Genomic DNA, 10,822 nt, shown 5'->3' with positions numbered 1-10,822 from the left:
ATACAAGGAGATATCCCATGGTGTATGCTCTTTGCGGATGATGTGGTGCTAGTTGACGATAGTCGGACGGGGGTAAATAGGAAGTTAGAGTTATGAAGACAAACCTTGGAATCGAAAGGGTTTAGGCTTAGTAGAACTAAAACCGAGTACATGATGTGCGGTTTCAGTACTACTAGCTGTGAGGAGGAGGAGGTTAGCCTTGATGGCCAGGTGGTACCTCGGAAGGACACCTTTCGGTATTTGGGGTCAATGTTGCAGGAGGATGGGGGTATTGATGAAGATGTGAACCATCGAATCAAAGCCGGATGGATGAAGTGGCGCCAAGCTTCTGGCATTCTCTGTGACAAGAGAGTGCCACAAAAGCTAAAAGGCAAGTTCTACAGGACGGCGGTTCGACCCGCAATGTTGTATGGTGCGGAGTGTTGGCCGACTAAAAGGCGACATGTTCAACAGTTAGGTGTGGCGGAGATGCGTATGTTGAGATGGATGTGTGGCCACACGAGGAAGGATCGAGTCCGGAATGATGATATACGAGATAGAGTTGGGGTAGCACCAATTGAGGAGAAGCTTGTCCAACATCGTTTGAGATGGTTTGGGCATATTCAGCGCAGGCCTCCAGAAGCTCCAGTGCATAGCGGACGGCTAAAGCGTGCGGAGAATGTCAAGAGAGGGCGGGGTCGATCGATTTTGACATGGGAGGAGTCCGTTAAGAGAGACCTGAAGGATTGGAGTATCGACAAAGAGCTAGCTATGGACAGGGGTGCGTGGAAGCTTGCTATCCATGTGCCAGAGCCATGAGTTGGTTGCGAGATCTTATGGGTTTCACCTCTAGCCTACCCCAACTTGCTTGGGACTAAAGGCTTTGTTGTTGTTGTACCCATTCGAAAGCGTCTACACTGCAGGTAATAACATGCCTTCACATAATGGGTTTAACAAAACCAAGTTCATGTTCAATAATTGGTTGATGGAATTCCGCTCACATCCTTTTGAGTTAGTAACTTTAAGTAGTGTCATATCACCAATTTGTTTTGCTACTTAATGACCTCTTTAAATTATATATTCCTGGTCCGATTCTTGTATGTAATGATTATGATTCATTTTAGTGGTATCTAATTTATTTTATGCTCAGCCAGGCGGTGGGCTGCAATTGGTCTACTGTCAGCTTCATTTCTGTAATTCTTGTTGTTCAAGTCAGAACTAGCAAACTGCCTTTCTTAAGTTCATTATATGAATATTTATACAATAAACCAATGAACACCAAGACTGGCAAATGCTCTCTTTAAAGTTGAAACATGTTTCAATGTCCTATGCATATTAACATATACTCCATTCCTAAATATTTGTCTTTCTAGATATTTCAACAAGTGACTACATACGGAGCAAAATGAGTGAATCTACACTCTAAAATATGTCTATATACATCCGTATGTGGTAGTCCATTTGAAATATCTAGAAAGGCAAATATTTAGGAACAGAGGGAGTAACTGTACTATGGTAGTTTTAGTGCATAGCTACAGTGCAGTTTTTTTTCTCAAGATAAGATGCATGGTAGTTGGAAGTTGAAGACAACTACTTGAGAGACTTGCTTGAACCAACTGAAATGTCAAATAGGTAGCTCAATTGGTACAGTTAGAAGCTTCAAGCTCATTCTATTTGCTTCATTCAACATTTATTATCCCTGTTAATCTTGCTACTAAATTAAGCCCATATTGATGAATAACTTCTCATTTTATCACTTTTAGGAGATTCCTAGCACGAGTAGCAAATCCATTTGTACCAGGGAAAACAAATAAACTTAGATCATTTATTTTGGGGGGCTAAATTTATCTAAGATGATCTAAACCTGAATGGTCTTGATCACTTTTATTGCTAGTTTTTCAAGTATTGACTTAAGTTTTTGAGGCTAAATTTACTTGAAGATAATCTAAATTTGAATAGTCTTGTTCACTTTTGTTGCTAGGATTTATCAGTATGCCTATATTTTATTTATTTCAATGTGGCGTGGAATGAGCTTAATTATACTGGATAACTTGTCTCTTCTGACCAGCTAATAGTCTCGAGTGTGCATCGTCTTCATTTTTAAGATAGTAATCAGCTTATACTTTTTTTTTGGAATATTAATCAAATTTGACAGTAGGTGTGGTTTTGTTTATCCATTCCTAATCTGGTATAAAACTGATATTTTTTCCTAAACGACAACTGTGAGTTTTTCTAAACATCTTGTTGATGCCTCATCATATCTATTTGGTTTTTTGTTGGAATGTCATTGGTTGGTTGACTTGATTACTTCTTATGCTTGCAGAAATAGACATTGGTGGTGGACACAGTGTGGTTGGTCTTTTGCAGAATACATAAGATGATTATCTGGTTAGGTATGCTGTCGTGGTGTACTGATTGAGCAGGTAAGCATATCTTCCGCATGTATGCTGAGGTATCTGGATTGTTTCATTAATTTATTGCTTCCCCTTTTATTGCCATTTCTCAAGTATCAAATTGTAAGAGATTTTGGACTAAAGATTTTGTCGACAATTCTTTGCTTAGCGGTTTCCTGCCTGGCCACCTCCTATCACGTGTCATGGCAGGCTGCATTGTTGACATTTTCTCTAGGCCCTGCTTTCTCATCCCCTCATGCCTTCATGAGCAGCTCTCCATTCTATTTCCCATAACTCCGCCCTTCTGCCTTCCCTGTTATTTGCTGATGTTCTACCGAGTGTGCTCTTTCGTATACCTTTGCCATCCATCTAGCTGCTTTGCTTTCAGTTACCTTCTCCCCTTCTCCTTAATACTGTCCTGGTTCCTTATGTTAGTGCAGTTTCTCTAGCTCCTCAGATGACTGATGACTTAGGGTCTTCCCCACTTTTGTGTACATGTTAAGTGATGGCATAATCAAATGCACCCTCTTTCTGCATTTGATTTTTTACTATCAGCTGCTACATGCCTTCGGTTCGTCTTTTGGGATTATGCATCTATCAAGTGTTAGTGTGATGATGTTGTTGCCTTTATGCAAGTAGTTTATAACCGACAATACAGGAACGTTTGCTTCATACTTCCTTCATTTGGACAGTCTTACGATTATGCTGTTTCACATTGCTGCGGAAATGAGGTAGATAGAAGGGTTTGAGGAAGGGGAAAGACAACAGAGACAAGGGGGAAAAGCGTGTGAGTTCATTAATTCGATGCTAGCTACAACGTTCGCCTCCAGCTTATAACATGCTGGTACATGGGTCTCAGCCCAACACACACTCAACTGGCCCACGGCCCACTAATTCAAACAGAACTAACAGAACACTATAACTCTTCACTCTGAATTCCGTGCCTCTTCTTCAGCTTCCTCTTGCCGGGCACACTGCTCGTCAATGCCAGATTGAGGGTACCGACAGTGCCGCCACCCTGAGAACCAGCTTGCCCCCAAGCTGGTGTGTGTGGGAAACGTGGCTTGAGCCATTCATAGTCTTCCTATGTAGCAGCAGAGGCTGGCAGTGATGTCCATGGAAGCAGACAGGCAACATTCCCTTTCTTAACCAATCTTTGATCCAAGATCAGTTCTAGTGCCAAATCCTGAGAAGAGAAGTCCACAATAGTTGGAAGGGAGGAGAATATCGACGTGTGATCAGGCACATGGCTCTTCAGCTGAGATACATGGAAGACCGGGTGTACCATGGCTGAAGTTTATATGCTGCAGGACCAATTCGTTCCTGCACCGTGAAAGGCCCAAAATACTTCAGAGCAAGCTTGTGACAAGGTCTATTAACTACTGTGTTTCGAGCATATATGGTTGTAGTTTTAAGAAAACTGAGTCTCCTACTTGAAATTCACGTTCGTACCTCTTCTGATATGCATAATGTTTCATTATGGTCTGAGCTCTAAGCAAATGCTCCTTCAGCAACTGACAGTGACTCTGATGTTCTGTCAGCAAGCTTGCACACCAGTATTGGAGGAAGGAATCTCCATTATCCACTGGTAGTGTGCCATAGTTTGGTTCTGTCCCATAGAGTGCTTTGTACGGAGAGCATCCCAATGAGGTGTGGTGGTTGGTATTGTACCAAAATTCAGCAAGGGCACTGCACACCTCAATTACATCTCTAGGCACTAGTTAATTCTCTCACTCTGCCTATCTGATTGAGGGCAGTATGTTTGAGGGTGGTAAGCAGTGCTTATATACAACCGAGTATCCCAAAGCTGGTTCTCTCCAAAAGGCACTTGTAAAAATCTTATCTCTGTCAGAAACAACTGTGTTAGGAGGGCCATGTAAACTCACCACATTGTTCAGAACTGCTCTGGCCACAACAAATGCAGTGAAAGGGTGTTTCAGAGGGATAAATTGTGAATACTTGGTGAATCTGTTCACCACCACTAAAATGTAGTTATATCCTCAAGATTTTGGCAATCCTTATATGAAATCCATAGTAATGTCAATCCAGGGACTTTGTGGTACACGCAGTGGCTGTAACAGACTAGGAAGCTTACAGTGCTCATGCTTTGCCTGTTGACATATTGTACACTACTGAACAAAGTTTGTAACATCTTGCTTCAGTCCAGACCAAGCAAATAGTTTCTTGAGCCTCTGGTATGTTATTTGAATTCCAGGATGTCAACCAATAGCACTAGAATGAAAGGCTATAATGAGTTTGGTCATGAGTGCTGAGTTATTACCAATCGACATCCAGTCTTCAAAGAAAATTATACCATCCTTTTTCGAGAAAACAAAGACCTTTGCGTTTCATTTCATTGAAAAGGAAGGGTTTGAGTTACAACCCTCTCAGGAGGCAAACATACAATGCAAAAGCGCGAAATCAGTGAACATTCCAGGTCTGGGGGGTGAGAGCTCTAAGTCCTAGCGGTCAGCTCTAGCTTGGAGGGCCGCCTCGCCCTTGATTTTCGTCATCAGGGCAGTGACCGAGGGGTGGGCTTTGTCAAAGACACAGTCGTTATGGTGCTTCCAAAGCATCCAGGGCATGAGCAGGGTCGTGGAGGTGAGGCCCTTGTGCATGGGCTTGGGCGTGAGTTACCTCGCGGAGAGCGACCAGGCGTTGATCGAGGGCTTCCTGTCGAACGGGTTGTAGGGTACCATTATCTAGTTCAGTGCCTCGTACCATACCTGCCGAGAGAAGGGGCAGGCGAGGAGGAGATGTTGTATGGTCTTTGGCGCCTGGTTGCAAAGTGGACATCGCGCGGGGTGCTGCAGGCCATGGCGGGCGAGACGGTCTGCAGTCCAACACTGATCAAGATGGGCGAGCCGATAAAAGAACCTGACACGCGGCGGTGCCCAGCACTTTCAGGTAAGCTTGTCGCAGGTGGTGGAGCCGTGGAAAGTGGCGAGGTAGGCAGACTGCGAGATGTAGGTGTCGCTCGAACTCCATATCTAGAGGAGGCAGTCTGGCTTTGTGAAGAGCATTGTATGCTCGATCATGTGCCATAGCTGTAGGTATTGACCTATCTCCTAGATGCCAATGGTGCTGTGAATGTCGTGCGCCCAGCGGTTAGCCTGAAGCCATCCGTAGCTTGTGGCGGCGTTTTGTGACGCAGGAGTATAGGAGTGGCGCGTTCTCAAGGACTGAACGACCCCCAATCCAATGGTCCTCCTAGAACATGGCATGCTGGCCGTTACCGATCTGCATGGTGGTGGAAGCAAAGAAGGCGCGTTCTTCAGCGGAAAGCTGCAGGTCAAGACCACTCCAAGCCCGGGTGTTGTAGGTGCGGCTTAGCCATAGCCAACGCGTGCGGAGCGCGAGGCCGGTGCGCTCAAGGTCGTAGACGCCGAGTACTCCAAGCGAGATTGGCCGTGAGACGCGTCGCCAGTTAACGTGGCAATTGCCACCATTGGCTTCCGTGCGTCCGACCCCGAGAAATCCTTTTTGAATATTTTTCAAGCTCCTTGATGATCTTCTTCGGAGGCGCTAAGACAAGTAGCTGAAGGATGGGGATTGCGTTCAACATGGCCTTGACGAACGTGAGACGACCGACCTTTTTCATGAGCTGTGCCTTCCATCCAGGGAGCATAGCAGTAGTTTTGTCCACCACGGGCTGAAGCTGAGCTGCTGAGGGGCGCCTGATCGTCAATGAAATGCCAAGGTAGGTGATGGGCAAGTCCACAATGGGGCACCCGAGTAGGCTGATTGCGGGAGCGGCTTCGTCGGCATCACAGCGAATAAGGGTGTTCAAGCTTTTCGGGAAGTTCACCTAAAGGTCCGAGGCATGTCCAAAGAGCTGCATGATAGTAGGATACTCTTCACTGCCGAGATGTCGCCCTACGAGTGGTGGCAGAATAGGATCATGTCATCCACATATAGCGAGGCGACGGGGATTAGTCACCAGGGATGTAGCTGTTGTAGGATGCCTAGTTTGGTGGCGCGGCACAGCAGGCGGCCAAGTGTGTCGACCGCGGGGAAGAAGAGCTGGGGTGAAAGGGGATCACCCTTTCTAAGCTTGAATCAGTGCCAAATGGCTGGGCCGGGCTTGTCGTTAAGGAGCACCTTGGTGCTGGCAGATGAGAGAAGAATGGCCAGCCAGTCCAGGAATCGATCACCAACATATTGTCGCAAGACCTTGAAGAGGAATGGCCAACTGACCGAGTCGAAAGCGTATGCCAGGTTGAGCTTTACCAGCGCGCGAGGGGTTCCAAGTTGGTGGAGTAGGCGTGCGGACTGCCGCACTAGGACGAAGTTGTCGTGCAAGCTGCGTCCTGGGATGAACGCGTTCTGGTTCGCATTGACAAGGGCGTTGAGCTTGGGAGCGAGTCGCAACGAAAGAACCTTCATGAAAATGTTGGCGACGAGGTGGATAAGGCTTATGGGTCTGTAATCACTGAGGCTGTGAGCATCCGCGGGCTTAAGCAGCAACGTGAGGAGCGCCTGATTCAGGTAGCTGAAACCCCTGTTGGCGTCAATAAAACCATGGTATTACTAACCTTGTAAGAAGAGCCTTGACGGCGAAGGCATATATATTTCTCCACCCATGGGAACATCTTGTGAAGACTGTGATGCACTCGTTGGACTATGGACTGAGTCGTCAGGAGACAAGACATGGAAACGAGCTGCCTCATGGGGGCTCTTCACAGGGCCTTCCCGAGAGCCCACGTTGACACCCCGCTTACTCATTTAGAAGAAGCGGGTCTCAACGTCGGAGGTGGCGTAATGGCCCATACCAAGGGACATTGCTGCCTACGCCAGGAAGGGGACGAAGGGTCAATGACTAGCCCTTGCGCATGGGCTCCAGGAGGATCCGTGCGACCCAAGTTATCCACAGCAAGTACAGTAAGATTCACCTACCGCTTACGCCGCTACAGTGACAGTACCTCGCATCGCCTGACGAATACCAAAGGAGGCAGAAAGTATCCAGGAGGTGACACACTGCCCCGGAAGGACGTCATCATCACTCGTACGAGCGTGCCACGATCGACCATGCCACCATGGTACAAGCTACACTAGCTACTCCAATGTATATTCAACCAATCAGAACCTCCGGCAAGGGCTCCCTCGACACTATAAATAGTGGAGACCAAGGCCTCATAGGAGGTCGATCTTTTCACCTTGTAACAGACACATTGTAGCTCTCTACCATTGCAATACAAAACTAAACAGGAGTAGGTTATTACTCCCTCCGGTCCTTTTTACTCCGCATATTAGATTTATGTCAAGTCAAACTTTGTAAAGTTTGACCAAGTTTATATTAAAAAGTACCAACATTTACAATACCAAATATATTTACTATGAAACTAAATTTCGTAATGAATCTAACAATGTTGATTTGACATTATAAATGTTAATGTTTTTTTCTATAAGTTCGGCCAAAGTTAAGATACTTTGACTTTGGACAAAACTTATATGCGGACTAAAAAGGACCAGAGGGAGTACATCAAGAAGGTGTCCCAAACTTGGGTAGTTTTTCGTGTTCATCTGCAGTTCATCCACCGCATTTCATCCATGACTTAAGATTGCTGGACGTGTTCAGTCCCTGGCCGAACTCTCAAAGAGTTGTTGCTCACAACTCATGTGTAGGTTTTAGAAACCGACAACCCCGACCTCGAAGCGCGAAGAGTTGCTAGAATACGTCAACGAGGTCTTGTTTGACAGCTGGCTAACATGCGTGCAGGAATTCAGCGGTGAAGCCGTCGGAACTTGGCGCCTTGCATGCGGGCAGCCGCTTGATGGCCTGCCAGATTTCCACAACATCAAAGGGCGCATCGAGGTCATCTAGGTTTGCAGGCGTGATGAGGGTGGAGAGGTCCAGGGTGCACTCAAGGGGCACGGCGTAGCCAAGCAGGGCGTCGAAGTGCGCGTACGCCGTCGCAACCATGTCGCTCAGGTCCGTGATACCTCATCTTCAACCATTAGGTGTTGCACCATGTTCTTTTGCCGCCAATAGGAGCATTGCCGGTGGTAGAAGGATGTGTTGGCGTCCCATCCTTAAGGGTCGCTAGGCGGGCACGTTGGAGGGTGGTGGTGCGCTCCAAGGAAGCAAGGCCCATATAGGAGGCCTTGATCTGACGACGTAGCCAGTCCTCGTGCAGGGATAGATCCTTGCTCTCTTGCTCGGTGTTGAGCCTAAGGAGAAGCTCTCGACAGATCGCCAACTTGAATTTTTTTGGATTATGCATCTATCAAGTGTTAGTGTGATGATGTTGTTGCCTTTATGCAAGTAGTTTATAACTAAAAATACATAAACGTTTGCTTCATACTTTCTTCATTTGAACAATCTTATGATTATGCTGTTTCACATTGCTGCGGAAATGGGGTAGGTAGAAGGGTTTGAGGAAGGGGAAAGACAACAGAGACAAGGGAAAAAGCTTGTGAGTTCATTCATTCAATGCCAGCTACAGCATTCGCCTCTAGCTTATAACATGCTGGTACATGGGTCTCGGCCTAACACTCACTCAACTGGCCCACGGCCCACTAATTCATACAGAACTAACAGAACACTAGAACGCTTCACTCTGAATTCCGTGCCTCTTCTTCAGCTTCCTCTTGCCGGGCACACTGCTCGTCAATGCCAGATTGAGGTACTGACATTGCTGCCCCCTTGAGAACCAGCTTGCCCCCGAGCTGGTGTGTGTGGGAAATGCAGCTTGAGCCATTCATAGTCTTCCTATGTAGCAGCAGAGGCTGGCAGTGATGTCCATGGAATAAACACCCGCAGACAGGCAACATTCCCTTTCTTGACCAACCTTTGATCCAAGATCAGTTCTAGTGCCAAGTCCTGAGAAGAGAAGTCCACAGTAGTTGGAAGGGAGGAGAATACTGGCGCGTGATCAGGCACATGGCTCTTCAGCTGTGAAGAGATACATGGAAGACCAGGTGTACCATGGCTGAAGTTTATATGCTGCAGGACCAATTCGTTCCTCAACTGTGAAAGGCCCATAATACTTCAGAGCAAGCTTGTGACAAGGTCGATTAACTATTGTGGTTTGAGCATATGGTTATAGTTTTAAGAAACCGAGTTTGTACTTGAAATTCACGTTCGGACCTTTCTGATATGCATAATGTTTCATCCTGGTCTGAGCTTTAAGTGAATGCTCCTTCAGCAACTGACATTGACTCTGATTTTCTCTCAGCCAAGCTGCACACAAGCATTGGAGGAAGGAACCTCCATTATCCACCGGTAGTGTGCCATAGTTTGGATCTGTTCCATAGAGTACTTTGTACGGAGAGCATCCCAATGAGGTGTGGTGGTTGGTATTGTACCAGAATTCAGCAAGGGCAATCCAGGAGTGCCACTTAGAGGGGCTATCATGCACTGCACACCTCAATTACATCTCTAGGCACTGGTTAATTCTCTCATTCCGCCTATCTGTTTTGAGGGTGGTAAGCAGTGCTTATATACAACTGAGTATCCCAGAGCTGGTTCTCTCCAGAAGGCACTTGTAAAAATCTTATCTATGTCAGAAACAATTGTCTTATGAGGGCCATGTAAATTCGCCACATTGTTCAAAAATGCTCTGGTCACAACAGTTGTGCTTCCATGTCCACAACATAAGAATTTGCACTTCCAGTAACCATTGAGGTTGCTTTAGGAAATCAGCTGAGTGGTCATCATGTGTCCCACTCTAGACAATGCATCAACAACTCCTGTTTCTACTGAAATTTAGGGCTAGTTTGGTTCATGCCCTGGGCACTATGCCTGGGACAAAGCAAAGCCTGGAAATAGCCTGGGAAACTGCTGAATTCTGCCTGGCTAGGCACGCATGGTAGTATGCTGTTTGGTTCGTGAACTTGCCTGGATAAATTATTATATAAGTAGATGTACTAGTCTCTGACGTAAGTGTAGCTAATATGCTTATTTGGTCCGGGCATCATAGCTAGGCGTGGAGAAAGTTATGCCTGGGCCAGGCTGATCATCCTGCATGGGCTAGATACTATATTTTATTGGTATTTTTAATTAGGCCTGGCTAATCCTATTGCTAGGGGAGTCCAGACCAGGCACTCGGTTTTCCTCTCAGACATCAACCAAATAGCCATCAGGCAGATTCTAGGCACACGCCAGGCGAGGCTCCTCGAGCTATGGAAGCAATCCAAACTGACCTGAAAATTCGAGTCCCACCATTTTTGTCATGGCTTTTTCTTTGCAAATCAGTGGATAAAACCTGATCTCCCAAATGGCACAAGCTTTTATGGTTTGTTTTAGAGCATGTTTGGGACTGTTCTGCTTCTTAAAATTCAGCCCCGCTTCAGAAAACACAAACCAAACGGGGTAACTCCATGATATGCCGCTCCGCAAAAAACTAGAATCTGGGGTACAACTCCAAGTTTTTAATGAAGCTCTTCAGCGGTGCTTCAAATAACTCTAGAAGCTGGAGTTGGGGGGAAATTACCCACCACTGCCATCA

General features: G+C 46.3%; 1 long non-coding RNA gene across 2 annotated transcripts in view; it reads left to right on the top strand.

Moving 5' to 3' along the window:
- The first annotated feature begins 778 nt into the window (after positions 1–778).
- Positions 779–10,822, top strand: part of LOC119316227 — a 17,141-nt gene continuing 7,097 nt past the window's right edge. The window contains exons 1-3 of one of the 2 annotated variants that reach the window (XR_005152828.1): positions 779–902; positions 2,303–2,402; positions 8,092–8,632. This is a non-coding gene — a long non-coding RNA (uncharacterized LOC119316227). Of the gene's footprint in view, positions 903–2,302; positions 2,403–8,091; positions 8,633–10,822 lie in introns of those variants that run through there. The other variant, XR_005152829.1, reaches the window with a different exon arrangement.

The sequence above is a fragment of the Triticum dicoccoides genome, chromosome 6A (genome assembly GCF_002162155.2).
Source record: "Triticum dicoccoides isolate Atlit2015 ecotype Zavitan chromosome 6A, WEW_v2.0, whole genome shotgun sequence".
In the NCBI taxonomy this organism is placed as follows: Eukaryota; Viridiplantae; Streptophyta; class Magnoliopsida; order Poales; family Poaceae; genus Triticum; species Triticum dicoccoides.
The sequence above is the reverse complement of the archived record's forward strand: the minus strand, read 5'-3'. Positions and strand labels throughout refer to the sequence as shown.